Source organism: Acomys minous (assembly GCF_964271855.1).
Source record: "Acomys minous genome assembly, chromosome: 14".
Classification (NCBI taxonomy): Eukaryota; Metazoa; Chordata; class Mammalia; order Rodentia; family Muridae; genus Acomys; species Acomys minous.
Genome location: NC_140496.1, coordinates 42052932 through 42073462, shown reverse-complemented (window position 1 = coordinate 42073462; position 20531 = coordinate 42052932). Strand labels below are relative to the sequence as shown.

Here is a 20531-nt window from a genome sequence, read left to right as displayed (position 1 = left end):
GAGTTCGAGGCCAGCCTGGTCTGCAAAGCAAGTCCAGGATAGCCAAGGCTACACAGAGAAACCTTGTCTTGGAAAACAAAAACAAACAAACAAAGCCAGGCGTGGTGGCACATACCTTTAATCCCAGCACTTGGGCGGCAGAGGCTGGTAGATCACTCTGAGTTTGAGGGCCAGCCTAGTCTACAAAGTAAGTCCAAGACAGCCAAGGCTACACAGAGAAACTCTGTCTCAAAAAACTGAAAAACAAACAAACAAAACAAAAACAAAAAATGAAGATCAAGGAAGAGATTGATGAAATAATACAAGGCTAGGATAGTTTTCAAAGTTTGTTGTTGTTGTTATTCTTGTTATTAATGATGTGTGTGTGTGCTTCTGTGTATAGGTATGTGCCTGTGGATTCTGGTGCCCATGGAGGCCAGAAAAGTTAGATTTGCAGGCAGTTGTGAGCCGCTCAGTGCTAGGAACCAAGCTCCAGTGCTCTGCAAGAGTAGCAAATGCGCTTAACTGCTGAGCCATCTCTCCAGCCCAAAGAATTGGATTTTCAAACAAATAAACAAGATTGACAAACCCTCAGCCAAAATAACCAAAAGGAAAAGAAAACTCTAATGAAATTAGAAGTAAGAAGGCGATATTACAGCAGGTGCCAATAAAATTAGAGGTTAAAAAAAAAAGGCCCCTGTGGATACACACACACATATGCACGGTACATACACATCATGATATACACACATAATGAAAGACATTTCATTTAAAAAGAAGAAATGAAGACAACTGGCTATTAAACACTTAAGATGTGTTCACCATCCTTAGCCATCAGGGAAATACAGATTAAACTTCTATAAGAGTCTACTTTGTAGGGACGTAACAGCCTGATGGCACTATGTCACTGCTTGTTCTTTTTTTCTTTGTTTGTTTTGTTTTGTTTTTCAAGACAGGTCTCTCTGTGTAGCCTTGGCTGTCCTGGACTCACTTGGTCGACCAGGCTGGCCTCGAACTCACAGTGGTCTGCCTGCCTCTGCCTCCCGAGTGCTGGGATTAAAGGCGTGCGTTACTGCCTGTTCTATCCCAGTCAGTGACACTTCGCCCAGAGTGCTTAGTCCTGTGAGAGCATTTACACATAACTCCCCTGTGATGGCTAAAGAAACAATATGGCACCAGGCATCCCTTAAGGAATGTCAACCTTTGCCCTGGAATGCCTGAGAGATGCTAGTGGCCTGCAGGTGAGATTAGGGTGAGATAACGGTGTTCCTGCTGTGAAGGATTTAGCCACTTGCTTTCTGCTTTTGTAAACTTTACTTTTCTTTTTTTTTTTTTAAAAGACTTATTTATTTATTATTATGTATAGTGTTTTGCTCGCATGTACACCTGCAGACCAGAAGAGGGCACTAGATCACATTATAGATGGTTGTGAGCCACCATGTGGTTGCTGGGAATTGAACTCAGGACCTTTGGAAGAGCAGCCAGTGCTCTTAACCTCTGGGCCATCTCTTCAGCCCTGTAAACTTTACTTTTCAATGCAGGGCTGGGGTAAAGTGGTGTTTTTACTACTATAAATGGGATAGAGAAACAACTAAGTAGAGGAAAACAATTTTCTTGTCCAGCTGTGGATCCATAGGTAACGTCCACCTTTATTAACCCTTCCTTCAGTCCCCTTCTGCAGGCTGTGCTGTTTGGCCCTAAGGCTGCTGTGCTTCTGCAAGCAGCAAGAATAAATTCGTTTAATCCACATCTGAATTGAGTCTAAGTCTTTGGTCTTGGTCTCGGTCTTGGATCAGAACACCACAACAGCGTCACCCAGTCCATCATCAGGAATACAGATGACATCAAATTCTGCTGCGAATGTGGGGAAAGGGAACCCTTATACAAAAACAAAACAAGACAAAACAAAAAGGCAGTAAACCAGTGCTGCCAATCTCAAGAAGAAATTTTGGACCACCAGGCCTCCTGCAAGGTTTTAGAGACCACCCATGTTGGGTTGGGTTTTTTGCTGCTGCTGCTGCTGCTGCTGCTGCTGCTGCTGCTGCTGCTCCTGCTGCTGCTGCTGCTGCTGCTGCTGTTGCTCCTCCTCCTCCTGCTGCTGCTGCTCCTCCTGCTGCTGTTGTTGCTTGGGGCTTCCTCCTTGTAAGTAACCCTTACCCCTTAGACTCCTATTAGTTTGGTTTCACTTTTGGTTGTGGGTTCCTGCCCACACAGGGTTTCTCTGTGTAGCCTTGGTTGGTCTGGACTCTCTTTGTAGACCAGGCTGGCCTTGAATTCACAGAGATTCACCTGCCTCTGCCTCCCAAGTGCTAGGGTTAAAGGCTTGCACCACCACACCTGGCCTAGACTCCTGTGAGTAACTCCAACTTAAAAAACAAACAAACACACCTGGCCTAGACTCCTGTGAGTAACTCCAACTTAAAAAACAAACAAACAAACAAACAAAAAATCTCATTGCTATCTAGGCGGCGGCGCTGCACACCTTTAATCTCAGCACTCGGGAGGCAGAGGCAGCTGGATCTCTGTGAGTTCGAGGCCAGCCTGGTCTACAAAATCGAGTCCAGGACAGCCAAGGCTACACAGAGAAACCCTGTCTTGAAAAACTAAAAACTAGAGCCGGGCGTGGTGGCGCACGCTTTTAATCCCAGCACTCGGGAGGCAGAGGCAGGCGGATCGCTGTGAGTTCGAGGCCAGACTGGACTACAAAGCGAGTCCAGGACAGTCACGGCTACACAGAGAAACCCTATCTGGAAAAACCAAAAAACAAAACAAAACAAAACAAAACTAAACTAAACTAAAAACTAAAAACAACAACAACAAAAAAAAAACTTTATTGCTACTACAGTCTATTCTGTCAGGTACAAAGGATCCAGTGTTCAAACTCATGAGCCTCAAGGGCACATTTCTCATTTGAAGCACAACAGAGGGTCAAAATTTATCCACATTAGGCCCTCTGACCACTACAGTCCTCCAAATATGTTAGTGAACACTCAGCAGCTACAGCAGTCTGGATGAGCAACCTATGCTTTAAATTTTAGCTGATGTAGCTGTTGCATAACATTTAGGTAAAATTTGGCAGATATTTAAAAAAACTCTGAGTTAAGAATCAGGTTTTAGGGGCTGGAGGGATGGCTTAGTGGTTAAGAGCACTGGCTGCTCTTCTAGAGGACCCAGGTTCAATTCCCAGCACCCACATGGCAGCTTGCAACTGTCTGTAACTCCAGTTCCAGAAGATCCAACACCCTCGCACAGATATTCATGTATACCAAATGCCAAATGTACATAAAATAAATACATAAAAATTATTTTTAAAAAAGAATCAGGTTTTGGCTGGGCAGTGGTGACACAAGCCTTTAATCCCAGCACTCGGGAGGCAGAGGCAGTTGGATCGTTGTGAGTTCAAGGCCAGCCTGGTCTACAAAGTGAGTCCAGGATGGCCAAGGCTACACAGAAAAACCCTGTCTTGAAAAACCAAAACCAAAAAGAAGAAGAAGAAGAAGAAGAAGAAGAAGAAGAAGAAGAAGAAGAAGAAGAAGAAGAAGAAGAAGAAAAAGAAGAAGAAGAAGAAAGAAAGAAAGAAAGAAAGAAAGATAGCAATTGTTTCTTCAGTTTCTAGAGGCAGCAGAGCCTAGAGTGCCGCCCCTGAGGTAAGGGGGCAGCTGTTTCCAGAACAGAAGCTACGCTGTGCAGGAGGCCGTCTACTTCCCCACACCATAAGAGCATTTTAGATCCCTTCTAGAACCAGAGCCAAGACAATGATTAACTAAAGAGTGACTGACTAAGATGCTGTCTAACGTTTTTCAAAACTTTTCTTATACTATGAATGAAAAGAGATTGGACTAACTTTGTATTTTTAGTTCAATGATAATGTCTATCAGGTACAAAGGAAACTTCAATTCCACAAACAAACAAACAAACAAACGGCAGTCCAAGTATTCAAAAATGAGGCCAACCTGGACTGTTGTTTCGGAGGAAAGCCAGCAGTGCTCTGAAACTTGTGAAACCAGTTCTCATCGTCCGAAAGGTATGTCCCTTACCTCTGGCTGAAGGGACATATGACTCAGAACACATGCTGGCCTCCCGGCACCTTCAGTATCACAAGTTCCTGTGCTGCCTTTCTCATCTCATCCTCTGCACCAAACTCCCTCTAACTCACAGGCTTCCCTCCCCCTGGATACTCAGTCTCCTTTTTTTGGTTTTTCGAGACAGGGTCTCTGTGTAGCCTTGGCTGTCCTGGACTCGCTTTGTAGACCAGGCTGGCCTCGAACTCACAGCGATCTGCCTGCCTCTGCCTCCTGAGTGCTGGGATTAAAGGCATGCGCCACCACGCCCGGCTCACTCAGTCTCCTTATAGCCCTGCTATTCTCCATGTTTGGGCGTGCTCTCTTTGTCTCTCTCTGTCTCCCTTTCTCTCTCTGTCTTTGTCTCTCCCTTTCTGTCTCTTTCTCTGTCTCTCTGTCTCTCTGTCTCCCTCTCTCTCTCTGTGTCTCTCTCTGTCTCTGTCTCTCTGTCTCTCTGTCTCTGTGTCTCTGTCTGTCTGTCTCTCTGTCTCCCTCTCTCTCTGTGTGTCTCTGTCTCTATCTCTCTGTGTCTCTCTCTGTCTCTATCTCTGTGTCTCTGTCTCTGTCTGTCTCTCTGTCTCTCTGTCTCTGTCTCTCTCTGTCTCTGTCTGTCTGTCTGTCTGTCTGTCTGTCTGTCTCTCCCTCTCTCTCTCCCCTCTGCTCCCGCTTCTCTCACTATGCTCTCCCTAGTCTCTATCCCCCTGCTATTTTGTCTCTTGCAGAGAAGCCCAGGCCATGTTCAGTCTACTATCTGAATTCTTCCAGATACCTCGGGTTGTTTTCTCTCTCATACCTACAATAAAACTTCCCCATAATTATACTATGGAGTGGTCATGTCATCAGTTTATGCAATTTACTTAAGCTAATTTGATATCACGTAAACACTGTGAACTGTAAACATATATAAATAATGTGTGTACATAGTCATACATTTTTTACTTTAGATTATTTTCTTTTAGATTTTTTTTCCTTATTTTTTTTAATTATTTATTTATTTTGAGGCAGGGTTTCTCTGGGTAGCCCTGACTGTACGGGACTTGCTTTGTAGATGAGGCTAGCCTTGAGCCCACAGAGATCCACCTGCCTCTGCCTCCCAAGTGCTGGGATTAAAGGTGTGCAACCATCTGGCTAGATTTTTTTTTTTCTTTAAATTGGACAAAATTACCTTGAAAACCTTGTTTTTAAAAGGAGTTTACATCCCTGCAACCACACGGTGGCTCACACTCATCTATACTGGAATCTGGTGCCCTCTTCTGGCCGGCAGGTAAACATGCAGATAGAGCACTCACACATAAAGTAAATAAATAAAAAGAATTTACAGGTAGACAGGAAATCTTTCTTTCTTTCTTTCTTTCTTTCTTTCTTTTTTTTTTGGTTTTTCGAGACAGGGTTTCTCTGTGTAGCCTTGGCCATCCTGGACTCACTTTGTAGACCACACTGGCCTCGAACTCACAGCGATCCGCCTGCCTCTGCCTCCCGAGTGCTGGGATTAAAGGCCTGCGCCACCACGCCCGGCCAGGAAATGTTTCTTATTATTCAGTGTTGTAAGTCTAAGTTAAAATGTATCTCTGTTGCTAGCTTTGTGTCAACTTGACACAAGCTGAAGTCCTTTGAGAAGAGGGAACTTCAATTGAGAAAAATGTCCCTACCAGATTGGCTGAGGGCAAGCCTATGGTACATTTTCTTGATTGATGATGTGGTAGGGTCAAGCTTACTGTGGTGGCCTCCTTCCTGGGCTGGGGACGGTCTTGAGTGCTATAAGAAAGCAGGTTGAAGCCGGGCGTGGTGGCACAGGCCTTTAATCCCAGCACTCGGGAGGCAGAGGCAGGTGGATCGCTGTGAGTTCGAGGCCAGCCTGGTCTATAAAGTGAGTCCAGGATGGCCAAGGCTACACAGAGAAACCCTGTCTGGAAAAACCAAAAAAAAAAAAAAAAAAAAAAAAAAAGCAGGTTGAGCAAGCCATGAAGAGGAAGTCAGGAAGCAGCACTTCTCTACGGCCTCTGCATCAACTCCTGCCTCCAGGTTGTAAGATAAAATAAACCCTTTCCTCCCCAGGTTGCTTTTGGTCATGGTGTTTGAGCACAGCAACAGAAACCCGAACTAAGACGGTGTTTTAGCAGTGTTAGAGACTAGTATTATTCAGTTAGCACAGCTGTCTAGTGAGTACAGAGTAAGTTTTCCTAGACTTTTATTGGTATTGTAGCTCCTGTAATCCTCACCATACAGAGGAAATTTAACTGAGATATTTGAAAAAAAAAAAAAAGCACAGTAAGCTTGGCCCTGCCATATCAATCATCAATCAGGAAAATGTAGAAGCGGGGCGTGGGGGCGCACGCCTTTCATCCCAGCACTCAGAGGCGGAGGAGGATCTCTGTGAGTTCGAGGCCAGCCTGGTCTACATAGTGAGTCCAGGACAGCCAGGGCTAAAGGCTACACAGAGAACCCTGTCTCAAAAAAAAAAAAAAAAAAAAGAGAAAAGAAAATGTAGGAGGAGGGAGGAGAAAGCAGAGGGCTCTGAGCAGGTGGCCCTAGCAATAGACAAATGAAGGTGCCCAGAGAGTCATCAGGCATGGTGGTTCATGCCTTTAATCCCAGCCTTGTCTAAAGACTGAGTTCCAGGACAGCCGGGGTTACACAGAGAAACTCTATCTTGTAAAAAAAGGAACAAAACAAACAAAAAAACGATAACTGTTTAAAAAAAACCAATAGTGAGGAGGGGTCTGCTCAAACTACTGCACCAACCAAGGACAATACAATAGTAAACATTGAACCCCTACTCTGATCTACCCAATGGACAGGACATTCTCCACAGTTATGTGGAGAGCGGGGACTGACTTTGACATGAACTCTGGTGCCCCATATTTGACCACCTCCCCTTGGTGGGGAGGCCTGGTGGCACTCAAAGAAAGAATAAGCAGGCTACCAAGATGAGACTTGATAGCCTGTGACCAGATAGTGGGGGAGGAGACCCCCTTGGTCATAGACCTAGGGGAGGGGAATAGGGTGAAAGTGGGAGGGAGGGAGGAACGGGAGGATACAAGTGATAGGATAACAATTGAGTTGTAATCTGAATAAATTAATAATTTTTAAAAATAAGATAAATAAACAAAACAAACAAAAACTCAATAGCGATTAGTTAAAAAAGGATTTAAAGTGTCCAGTACCCAGTGGCATCCCAATTGACAAAAAGTAATGTTATATCCTATTGTTTTTGTTATCCATGACTATTGCACAAATCAAATTAAATTAATAATTTCTCTCTAAAAATTGCTGAAATTGTCAGGGGGTGGTGGCACAGGCCGAGGCCAAGATAGGAGGATCTTTCTGAGTTTGAGGCCAGCCTGGTTTATAGAAGGGAGTTCAAGTACAGCCAGGGCTACACAGGGAAACCCTGTCTTGAATGCCCCCCCCCAAAAAAGGTTTTGAGGCAGTGTCTCACTATGTAGCCCCAGCTGGCCTTGAACTAATAGAGATGCATCTGCCTTTGCCTCTCAAGTGTTGGGATTAAAGGCTGTGACACCATACCATGTTAAATTGTATAACCTAACAAGACTTTTTTGTTGTTGTTGTTATTCTTTGTGAGTTTCACATCAAGCACCCCCGTCCCGCTCCTCTCCCTGTCCCCTCATATGCACCCTTTGCCCTTGTACCCTCCCCCAAAACAAACAAACAAACAACAGCAACAGGGTTGGAGAGATGGCTCAGAGGTTAAGAGCACTGTCTGCTCTTCCAGAGGTCCTGAGTTCAATTCTCAACAACTACGTGGTAGCTCACAGCCATCTATAATGAGATCTGATGCCCTCTTCTGGCATGTAGGTGTACATGTAAATAGAGTGCTCATATACAATAAATAAATAAACCTTAAACAAATAATAACAAGCTGGGTGTGGTGGCGCACGCCTTTAATCCCAGCACTTGGGAAGCGGAGGCAGGCAGATCATTGTGAGTTCTAGGCCAGCCTGGTCTACAGAGTGAGTTCAGGACAGCCAAGGCTAACACAAAGAAACCCTGTCTCGAGAAAACAACAACAACAAAACAAATCATTGAAAACATCTCATCATGGAAACTGTAGTGTGTTGCAGTGTGTCGCGCAGTACATCCTCCTGTTAACACATCTCTACTTGCATATGGTCACTGCCATGAGTCATTGGTCTGGTTTGAGATCTCTGGCTTCTGTGACATCATCAATATTGGATCCTCATCGGGACTCCTCCCAGTTATCTTGTTGTTGCCCTGTGTCATGGAGATTCTGCATCTTTGGATCACAACTGGCCCTTTCATATGTTCCAACCATTGATAGATGGCATAGATTTGGAGGCGGATCATCTCAGATGCCTGGACCTGGACCTGGGTAGTAGCTGAGCTGCTCATCCCTTCATCTCTCCCTTATTGGCACTTACAGGGTGAGTTCTCCAGCACTGCTCCAGCTAGGCTACCCAGTGCCACCACTGGCAGGAGGCAGGGCCAGCTATCCTGCTGTCATGACCTCCGGCCAGCTCACTGGCACTCACATCCTCTAAAAGTCAGCTCCACTCTGCTGCCCAGTCACAGTTCTGGGCCCACCCTCCCTAGTGCTGCAGCCTGGGAGGGACTGGGACAGTTCTCCTGCTCTCACACCCTTGGGGCTGCCTCACCTGTACCTTCATCATCAGGGTTGGCCCTACTGTGTTGCAGCCAGCAAGGGACAGGGCCAGCTCACCCACTCTCATGACCCCAGAGCCAGCTCTCCCAACTGCTGTAGGTGGTAGTGGGGGAAGCGGTTATAGCCAAGGCCACACAGAGAAACCCTGTCTCAAAAAGCCCAATAATTAATAATAATAATAATATAAAAATAATAAAAATGAAATGTGACATTTGAAACACAGAAAAGATATTCATTTGTAGTGGATGTAAACATGTTTTTGTTTTGATCCCATGTGCGATGAGAAACAGACTTGTGTAAAGGTGTGGTCGTTGTGGCATTTGTCCACTAGAAGGGAAACTGCCTCTTGCCGGGGCCTGGTCTTTGCCAATTGATAAACAGACTCAGAGAGGAGATGTATACATGAGCCCCAAAACAAGAGGTTTTTTTGGGGGGGGAGGAGCCTTAGAACTCTGTCAGTCCTCAAAGAAGGACAATGCCTGTGTTACAAGGCTCCTCCCAGTCCAGGACAAAGTCAGGGGCACAGATAAGGCCTGGGATGGAAGGTGGGCCTCCCTCACAAAGCAGAGGGGGAAACTGTTGCGTCCAGTGGTTCTTGCGGGGAGGCTTGTAACCCAGTGTCTTTGGGCATTCTAGTCTGAAATGTCCCGGCTGAGCACCTGATAACAGGATGGCCTTCTCAGACCAAGGCTGGTTTAAATCGCTTGGACTTAAATTAGGCAGCCACTAGATGGAGCTCTAGCACCTGCTGGGATGGGCGGAGCAGCTGCTGTAGCTGCAGCCTTAGGTTTAGGCCGGTCTGGTTCAGCTTGTTCCAACTATTGAAGATTCCTCCCAGCCGTTAAAGACCTTGAAGACTGTGTCTCATAAAGTAGGGAAACGATTCTGGAGTGTCTGGTCTAGTTTCTGAAGCTTTTGTCCCAGCGTCCAGATTGGTGTGCCTGGTCAGCTAGGGTAGACTGACATAAAACAGGAGTTTAAAAAAACTAAATAAAATATTTTTTTCAAAAAAGGCATGTGCCCCTATACCTGGCCTGTCCTTGTAATTCTTTAATGAAGGTGGAGGGATCCTTGCTCAGTTACCTTAATTGGCCGGTATTTAGGACCAATCAGACATGCGTACCACGATCCCTCTTAGCCACCTCATGAAGAAGGATGGTTTCCCAGAGAGTGGTGTTTAGTTGTTCCCAGAGTTCCCTGTACAAATCCCTAGGTGTCTGAAAGAGTGTTTCTGGGTAAGGGGGAGGGGCGGTTGGATAGAGGCGACCAGACGAAGAGGAAGACAGGGATGAGGATTCAAAGAAGGGGAGAAAAAACAGAGCCGTTAAGAGGTGACTGGGGGCGGGGGTTGGTGGTGGTGGTGGTGGTAGAGCTGGAGTTGGAACAGAGGCTTGCGAGGTAAAGATGTCAAGGATGCTACCTGGAGCCGAGTTTAAGGAAGATGGCAAGTTAGTGTGAGTGAATGCAGTAAGGCACGCGCGGCAGCCCTTTCTCCTCTGATGAGGGTCCTGTGTAGCAAGGCTTGTGTGCTAGGTAGGTTTTTGGTGCTGTGTTTAAACACTGACTAAAAGTGATTTAGGGAAGACAGAGTTTATTTGGGCCTGCAGTTGCAGAGGGACAGCCAGCTGCTTGGCAAACAGGCAGGCATGATGGCAGGAGCAGAAAGCTGAGGTGAGGGGTCCCTGCAGGTGACAGGCAGGGAAGCAAATGCACATAAAGCTGGGCAGTTTACCCTGGAGAACCATGCATTTGTTGGGCTTACAGTACATAGTAAAGAGCTGGCTGCCATCAGAAATAGGTTTGGGGTTAAAAAAAAAAAAAAAGAGAGACCACAAGTCTAATTAGTGCCCCGACGTAGCAAAGCTTAGCTTCTGATCTGAAGGGCATGCTACTCACAGACACAGAAGAGCAAGCACGCAGGGAGAGCATGTGCATTTGGATTTTATTCTCATGCCCGTAGTGACTGTCGTTTCCCCATTGGCCGGGAATCTGACCTCACGGTCTTTTGTGATTGGCTAATTTTAAAAGAATTGGTCAGAGACTATGAAGGAAGGTGGGAAGAAGGGGTCAGCCACTTAAGTTCTAGGAATGCTGCAGGATCTTTTTTCTACATAAAAGCTTTATCAGGTATGGAAGAATTTTTTTTTAATTGCATAAATGTTTTTACAAAATGGAAGGTTAGGGTGCTGGAGAGATGGCTTAGAGGTTAAGAGCAGTGACTGCTCTTCCAAAGGTCTTGAGTTCAATTCCCAGCAGCCACATGGTGACTCACAACCATCTATAATGAGATCTGGGGGTCTCTTCTGACTTGCAGGCAGAATCCTGTATACATAATAATGTTGGAGGATGGTCTGATGTATTTTGATGCTAATTACTGTTTGTTGTGTGTGACTGACCATTTGCTTAATAAAAAGCCATCTCACCTGGGCAGGGCAAAGGAGATAGGTGGGGCTAAGAGAGAGAGGAATTCTGGGAAGAAGAAGGATCTCCACCAGGAGAAAGGAGAGACCAAAAGTGAAGAGAGGAAGGCCACCATGGGTTAGCTGGAGGAGAAGCACATGGCTGGCGTGGATGGAGAATCCAGATGAAGACCACCAGCAAGTATTTGGGATTATGGATGGGAGGTAGCTTGATAGAAGTTATTGGAAGCAGATGGCATGGGATTGAGGCAGGGATCCCCACTATGGGAGGTAGTGTAGAGGGTTGATATCTCCCCTCCCCGAGGTTAACTAAGGCTATTTTAAAATATAACAAGTGTCTGTGTCTTAATTGATTGTTAGCCGGGCCTACGGGTAATATAGATAATACTAATAATACATGTAATTTTAAAAACAATAAAATAAATAAATTAAAACCAAAACAACAACAACAACAAAACCCAGCAAAACGGGGTGGGGAGGGTTGTCATACACAAAAGTTTCTCAATGTTGACAGAAAAGACTAATTTTTACAATTTCTCTCACCACTTGCAGGAGTTTGGGTGCTCACCCCACAAAAGGTCACACTTGAAAGTCTGTACCCAGCATGGATGACCGACCCACAGCCACAGAAATGGATGACTCTCCCCTCATACTTTCTGGCCTGTACACACCGTCTCCTCCTTGCGGCCACGCGCCACTGCGGCAGAATGCATGCAGCTGTTAGGAGTGTCTGGTTACTCAACCCACGGCTCTTCTCAACCTTCCTTCTATGGAGGAAAGTCAGCGGCCAACAAACCCAGGGTGGCGATCTTCTGCAAGCAGAAACAAGCGATCTGATGAAGATGGAGACAGCTTGGCTTGGGGGATAGTCCTGCACAAAATGCATGCATGCATGCTAGAGCTAAGAGAGAGAGACCAGCGGTCTAGAGGCTTTCTTTAATCCCCAGCACCAATATGGCAGTTCACAACTACCTGTAACTCCAGTTCCGGGGGACCCAATGTTCTCTTCCACCCTCCGTGGGCACCCCTCACACAGGGTACACAGACATACATGCAGACATACACATAGATTTTTAAGTATTTAAGATAACTTTTTCATTTTTAAGTTTCATTAACTTGTGCTTGAGTGTGTATAAGTGCACCACGTGCGTGCAAGTGCCCAAGGAGGCCAGAAGAGGGTGTAAAATCCCATGGGGCTGGAGTTACAGGCAGTTGTGAGCCATCTGCAGTGGCTGGAAATGGAACCCGGGTTCTCTCTGCAAGAGCATTAAGTGAGAGGCAGGCGGATCGCTGTGAGTTCAAGGCCAGCCTGGTCTACAAAGTCAGTCCAGGACAGCCAAGGCTTCACAGAGAAACCCTGTCTCGAAAAACCAAAAAAAAAAAAAAAAAAAAAAGAGCATTAAGTGACTGTTGAGCCATAGCTCCAGCCCTATAGAATAAATCTTTTAAAATAAACAAACAGCCAGACCAAAACCCTGCCTAATCAGTTTCTAAAATCCGCATCATTCTAGAGGGTTAAAATAAGACACAAATGTAATGTCATAGAGTAGAGCGATTTCTCAGCTCCCTGTGCAGTTGCCTTGACGCAGGGCCTAACGTGTGCCAGCTAAGCTAGTTGAGGAAAGACATTGCAAGTATGGTTTGAAAAGGCTTCCCCCTACTTGGACCCTGAAACTTCCCTATGGAAACAGCCAGAAAAGAACTTGCAAACACCGACATCCGGCACTAGGTGGCAACTGTGACCCACTAGTGTGGTTTCTCTCTCTGAGTTTCTTTAGAGAAACCTGTCAGGTCACCTGGCTCTGCGTGTTCATAGGCCAGCTAAAGCCAGCTCTCCATTCTCAAATCCAAGTTTTTACTGTGATTTTTTTCAGCATCTTGTATATTCCAGCCTCCCTTCCCTTAAAGGATCTAGGAAAGCTCTGGTTCCTATCCGCCCTTACCTGCCTGCCTTCAGGATATCCATTGTTAGACACACAACCAAACATGCAGGCCAAAAATATCTGGGTAGCTAGCGAAAAGGTTGTATAGTCTGTACGACCTGCAGAAGAGGACGTGGTGGCCCACACTTGTGATCCTTGTGTTTTGGAAGCTGAGGCAGATTGCAAATTTGAGGCTAGCCTGGGCTACAGAGTGAGTTTTGGGTCATCCTGAGGAGCAAAATTCTGTCTAAAGAAAGAAAAAAAGAAAAGAGAGGGGAAAAAGAAAAGAAGAACGGAAGGAAGAAAGGAAAAAGGGAAGAGACAGGAAGGGAGAGAGCGGGACTTGGGAACTGGGAACTTTCTGCCACATGAAATACTGTTTGGTGTGTCCCTCCTCTTGGCTAAATAATGCCCGGTAAGGACTTTGGTTGGCCTTCTCCAACTTCCTTGGACTTCGAAGAGGAATGATGTTAGTCAAAATTGTTATGTTAATAAAGATACTTAAGTTACAACTGACTGATCCCTTGTGTAAACTAGTGTAAGCCTAATTTTTAAAAAATAGAGAGATTATTTGCTCAACACAACAATTTTTGTTGTTGTTCTAAACAGGGACTCTGTAGCCTCAGCACTCTGTCCTCTTGTGTCAACTTCTCAAGCAATGGGATCCCAGATGTGAGCCACCATACCCAGTCAGTTTAACAGCTTTGCAGGCTATGTGAACCCTAACCCAACTGTTTCTCCTCGAGTCTCAGGTATCCCTGAGCCCAGAGGTTGCCTCGGTCCACTCTGCCCTTTCTCTCAAGTACAATCTCCTGAGGAAGAAATGTCTGTCCTTACAGTTCTGGCCAAAATCCCAGACTTGCCTGGGCTCCAAACTCATCACTAAATTAACTTTGTGGGAGGAAAGGGGCTTGAGAAACGCCACACTCAATTTGGTTGTACCGAGTGCCAGTCGTTAGAGAGGGGCGTCCACTCAACAGTGAAGTAAACCAGCAGAAGCCAGAACGGCCGGGCAGCCGTCCTTTTCACCCCTTCATCTACTCATCTGTTGCGGCTCCTTCCCGGAAGCTCTCCCTCTTGCGTTCTCCACAGTAAGCAAGCCTACTTATCCAATCCCTGGCTCTTCCCACCCACAGCTTTCTAGCCTATGCCTTTAAAGCATTCCTAAGTTCTAGGCTGCATAGTGGCGTGGGTGGTTATTAATTAACCTAGAATGTCTTTGCACTATAGATTTTCCTAGTACAGTGTCCATGGGGACAAGGATTAAACATCTCCAGGACCTTTTATAGCAGCTGGCACAGAGTAGGTACTAACAAAACATCATTAAATGGATGAATATTCACTTAATAATTATCTACTAGAGCCGGGTGTGGTGGCGCACGCCTGTAATCCCAGTACTCAGGAGGCAGAGGCAGGTGGATCACTGTGAGTTCGAGGCCAGCCTGGTCTACAAAGCGAGTCTAGGACTGCCAAGGCTACACAGAGAAACCCTGTCTCAAAAACCAAACTGTCGAGAGCACTGAGCACTCTGCACTCAGGATCCCGAAGAGACTCAGTCTGTGACACGTTAGTGATAGTGGAGCAAAGGCGTTTATTGAAACTCACTGGGTGTTCCAGTAAGAAAGCGATGCAAAAACAACACCACACCAAAGCTATGGTGGCCACTACTAGTGTGAACCACCAATACCATTCCATTTGTTACAATCTTCTAATACCGGCATAATCTATATACTTAACACTATCTTAAATAGGAGTGGCATCTAACATCTCCTAGCATAAGGATATACGACCTGATCGAAGAGTCGTGTCCAGCTCGTCAGGTTCAGAGCCGCGATGTTGTTTGCTCGACCGCTCGGTGCTAATCCGAAGTCTTTCGGTTTCGGATCGTCAGAGGTTCGGTCCGCGTCTGCGTCGGTGGATCTCGTTCACGAACTAGCCGTGTTTAGGCAGTCATGGTGAAGGCAAGATGACTGACTGCTTCTTCTCAGGGTTTTTATACTTAACCTTATCATTTCTAATTCACACGTTTCTGTTAATCTAGCTTTCTACACCACTCTTATCACGCTCGTTCAGCATATGGCTGACGTCATTATACTTATCTACTCTGGGCACCTGCTGGTGGCCCTTACATGTTTATGACACAAACTAAACAAACAAATAATTATCTACTAGGCACCGGGATCATTAATATTGTCAACTAGCCAGGATCAAGAATCACCTATCCAAGAGACAAACAACCCTTTAGGCTTGACTATAAGGGCATCTCTAGGCTGACTTAATAGAAGTAACTCACCCTAAACATTGGCTGCACCATTCCAGGAGGTAGGTGGCTCAAGCCTTTAATCCCAGTGGGAGGCAGAGGCAAGTGGATCTAAGTGTAGCTAAGGCTACACAATAAGACCCTGTCTAAAACAAACCAAAAAACCAAAAACTCAAAACCAAAACCAAACAAAACCCAACTTATTTGAAGACTTAATAATTGTGTACAGATTTGCATATAAAAGAACCAGCAAACGTTTAGCCTCATTAAACAAAGCAACAACAACAAAACAACAAACAAACAAACAAATAACTGTGGAGAAACTCATTACATTAATTTAATTTTTACTTCTAAAGGAAACTTTCAAATCTTTAGCAGGATAAATCTATAGCATCGGCAATGAAAAATTTAAATTCATTACAGGTTCAGGAGCAGTGTTAGTTATTACAAATAGATTATGTACAATCGTTTCTCACATACACAATGATAAAAGACTTATTTTGTCAGAGCAAACAGCTATACACCAGGGTTTCAAATAGCAAGGCTGCCCAGATGCCAGATTTTTCTCTGATGTCCTCTTAAGTGTGTAAGCCTAAGAGGTTAGCATTACACTACACTTATAATGACAGCTCTTAGGGCTGGAGAGATGGCTCAGTAGGCAAAAGTATTAGCTTCTCTTCCAGAGAACCCAAGTTCAATTGCCAGCACCCACACGGAGCTTTGCAATCATCCGTAACTCCAGTTTTAGGGATCCAACAAGGGCACAGCATGTATGTGGTGCACAGACATACATGCAGACAAAACACCCATACACATAAAAAATATATATACGTATATATATGTGTGTGTGTGTGTGTGTGTGTGTGTGTGTATATATATATATATATTTTTTTTTGGTGTTTTGAGACAGGGTTTCTCTGTGTTCGCTTTGGCTGTCCAGGACTCGCTTTGTAGACCAGGCTGGCCTCAAACTCACAGTGATCCGCTTGCCTCTGCCTCCCAACTGCCGGGATTATAGGCGTGAGCCACCATGCCCAGCTAAAACATTTACAATTTTTAAATAGATGACTCTCATTTTATTAGTTTTTCTCCTGTGTCCTTTTCAGCCTTGGTTTAAAGACAAACCAAATTCCTAATAAATACAGAAAAACCCACCAACTGTTTCAATCATTAATATTTAAGTTTCAAAAATGTCAGTAGATGCCAGATGATTATTTATGTATTCAGACTGCTTTATATTTGCCCAGGTCCCCACTAGATAAATACTCTATACAAAGCACAATTTATTTTTCAGAAAACCACTTATTTCCACCCAGTAACTGATCAGTTACCTTTCTCAGCAACCTCATGGTTTTCTACAAATAGTTAATGGGTGACTGGGAAAAATACTCAATTGCAGTATTTTTATTTATGTTGGGGTATGAGTGTATGAGTGCAGTTGCCCACAGAGGCCAGAAGGTGGTGCTGGATCCCACGGACCTGGGGCTTACAGCTGATTGGGAGCCACCTGCTGTAGGTCCAGTCCTCTGCAAGGGCAATGGGCAGCCGGGCGGTTGTGGCGCACGCCTTTAATCCCAGCACTGGGGAGGCAGAGGCAGGCGGATCGCTGTGAGTTCGAGGCCAGCCTAGTCTACAAAGCAAGTCCAGGACAGCCAAGGCTACACAGAGAAACCCTGTCTCAAAACACCAAAAAAAAAAAAAAAAAAAAAAAAAAAGAGCAATGGACATTCTTGACGGTTGAACCATCTCTCCAGCTGCCCCCTCCCCCATTTTAATATCACTTGCATTTTAAATTTTTGAAAGGTTGAACTGAAGAAGGATAGAAGGGAAGTTGGGGGGATATGGGGGAGAAAGAAACCCTCCATCTTAGAGTCTTAGAAAAAAAAATCAACCTTGGAGAGGAATTTTAATTCAGAACATGGCTGCTCTAGCAGGAGACCGTATCCAAAGATCTTCTAGGTCTGTGTGATCCAGCTGGAATCAAGCCTTTAACCCAGCAGACAGAGGCAAGCAAGCAGATCTGAGTTCAAGACCAGCCTGGTATAGAGCAAGTATCAGTTCAAGAAAAGCTTAGGTCCAGGCCTAGGTTAGACTGTACAGAGGCTAGAAGCTTCCAGGATTGGCCTAGGTTAGCACACAGAGGCAGTAGTCCTCCCAGATAACCACACGCGCCTGTTATATTTTAAAATAGTCTTAGTTAACCTGAGGCAGGGCAGATATTAATACCCTAAACCAGTTCCCATAGTGGGGCAGGCATCCCATACCTGCCTCAGCCCCATGCCATCTGCTTCTAATAATTTCTATCAAGCTACCTCCCATCCATAACCCCATATACTTGCTAATGTTCTTCATCTGGGCCAAATCCTCCATCCACGCCAGCCATCTGCTTCTCCTCCATCTAAGCCATGGTGACCTTCTCCTCCTCCTCCTCAGGCCTCTCTCTCTCCCAAGATTCTGTCTCTCCAAGCCTGGGAACCTTAGCCATGCCTATCTCATTTGCCCTGCCCAGGTGTGATGGCTTTTTATTAATTAGCATCAAAATACATCAGACCAACCCCCAACAATCTTCGGCTCCCTAAATAGCCTTTTCTGGCCTATCTCTGCGTCAGACCTAACAACCTGTGATTAACAGATAAAATCCTATAGGATCTATATTAGCTTAGCAGGCCACTAGCTTCTACCAACCCAAAAAGCTGATTTGATGAGTGTGCTCTGTGTGGTGGTTTGAATATAAATGCCCCTCCCCCCCACCAGACTCAAGCGTTTCAATGCTTGGTCCACAGGGAGAGGCACTCTTAGGAGGTGTGGCTTTGTTGGAGGAGGTGTGTCACTGGGAGAGAGGGTGGGCTTTGAGGACTCAGAAGCTCAAACCAGTCCTAGAGCAGGCTCTTCCTGCTGCCTGCGGATCTGACCTGGATGTACAGCTCTCAGCTCCCTCTCCAGCACCATGTCGGCCTGCCTGCCGCCACGCTTCCCGCCATGATGATAATGGACTAAACCTCGGAACTGTGAGCCAGCCCTAATGAAATGTTTTCCTTTATAAGAGTTGCCATAGTCAGCCGGGCGTGGTGGCGCATCCCTTTAATCCCAGCACTTGGGAGGCAGAGGCAGGCAGATCACTGTGATTTCAAGGCCAGCCTGGTCTACAAAGCGAGTCCAGAACAGCCAAGGCTATACAGAGAAACCCTGTCTCGGAAAAAAAAAAAAAAAAGGAGCTGCCATAATCATGATGTCTCTTCACAGCAATAAACCTGAACTAAGACATTGACTTGCTGTTTCTCTCCCCTCTGATGTTTCCATTGATGTATTTTTTAAGTGTCTTGATTTTATGACTTTGTTCTTTTACCATAAGAACTTCATGAATCTGCTTTTATGTTGGAACATGGAATTTGGGGTAACCTACATCTGGGTACCCAGGCCATGGTCACTCATTTTTTGGCTCAAGAATAAACACCACGTATTCCCTTTGAGGCTAGAGTTGTGGTTTTGCATTGGCAAGGCTGACAACTCCTTTTACATATCGGCACTTTATGTGACACATCGATTGACTTACCTTAAGGCCCGCGTGTATATGGCCCCGGGTACCCCACTCCTCTGACACTGACTGAGAATATCAAACGAGCATAAGCCTGTATTAAAACATCTTTGAAATTCTGCTTTGCTAACCTGGCTAGTCCTCAAGTTCCTTTGAGAATCAAAGCTACAAATCCTGGCTAGACTTAAGTTGGAGTCTCTCAAACTCTAGGGAAAAGCCTCCGGCTTCTTAGCATAGTAGGGTGTGTCTCCTGTGCCTATATTCTACAAAGGCCAAAAGGCGGGGCCAAAGAGATGGCCCATCACTGAAGAGCTTGTGCTGCTCTTTCATATGACCCCAGTGCGACTCCCAGTGTCCACCCGTAACTCCAGCTCCAGGGCCTGAGCACCTCTGGCCTCTGGGCACACGCACTCATGTACACACTCTAAAAGACAAATACACATAATTAAAAGTAGCACAAACTGCTGGGTGGGATGGCACATGCCTTTAATCCCAGCATTCGAAGGCAGAGGCAGGCATGAGTTCGAGCCAGACTTGTCTACAAAGAGAGTTTCAGGACAGCCAGGGCAATTCCACAGAGAAGCCCTGTCTCAAACAAAACAAAACAAAAATGAATAACAAACAAAAAGTAGCACAAACTAAAATTTAAAAAGAAAACAAAAACCAAATTAAAAAAAAAATTTTTTTTCCTGTAACAACTATGTAGTGCTTGGGTGTCTCATACTTTCAAAAAACTGTGGTCTCCAGTTCCCAGGAGAAAATTATTTCCAGAAAGACTGGGACAGAAGGAGAAGAGGGACTTAATGTTATTTTTAGGTCTTCCCCTTGTTCCATTTTGAAGTGAACTAATGAATTTAACTTAAGGGGTACAGCCCAGTGAAAAGATAAACACTCCTTGTCTTTGGGCTGGAGAGATGGCTCAGCAGTTAAGAGCACCGGCTCTTCCAGAGGTCCTGAGTTCAATTCCCAGCAACCACATGGTGGCTCACAACCATTTATAAAGATAGCTGATGCCTTCTGGTGTGCAATGTACATACATTAAATAAATAAAAAATAAATCTTTAGAAGAAATGCTCATCATTTAAAAGAAGAAACCTCCTCATGGTCAGGGTGTGCAGCACCTGAAGTGGACCCAGCATCACAGCTTCAGACACACAGAACAGCCAGCACAGACCACAAAGCAGGCTGTCCAACAAGCAAGTGTCAGTTCACCTAAGAAATGTAAATATTGAACAAAAATCTTGGAGAAAGAAAGGGAAACTGTCTTCTTGTATAGCAAGAAGAAAACAGGGATTACATGGATGTGGGTGCCCACAGAGTCCAGAAGAGGGTGGCAGATCCCCAAGAGCTAGAGTGACAGGCAGTTATGAGCTGCCCGACCTGGGTACCTCTGGATTAGGGAGAAGCGCTTTTAACCACCAAACATGTCTCCAGCACCCCCTAAGTTTGTTCTGTCTACAAACATGAATAATAATAATAATAATAATAATAATAATAATAATAATAATAATAATAATAATAACTCGATGGACAGAGACCTGGACATTGCCCTTTCATCAACAGTACTGGCTCTGTCTTAATTAGGACATTTAAGTCAATGGACCCCCTCCTTCATAGTAGCCACAGGGAGCCCCAACCTCCACCCCATTTCAGAAGCCACACACAGAAAGGGAAGTCCCATAATTCTTTTCAAAAGATCCAAGACACCAGAT

General features: G+C 45.2%; 1 long non-coding RNA gene across 1 annotated transcript; it reads left to right on the top strand.

The window, feature by feature from the left end:
• Nucleotides 1–1991: 1991 nt before the first annotated feature.
• LOC311582590 lies at nt 1992–12371 on the top strand. The gene is made up of 3 exons (XR_014774148.1): nt 1992–2121; nt 8341–8443; nt 11655–12371. It is a non-coding gene; the product is annotated as an uncharacterized lncRNA (long non-coding RNA).
• Nucleotides 12372–20531: the final 8160 nt, after the last annotated feature.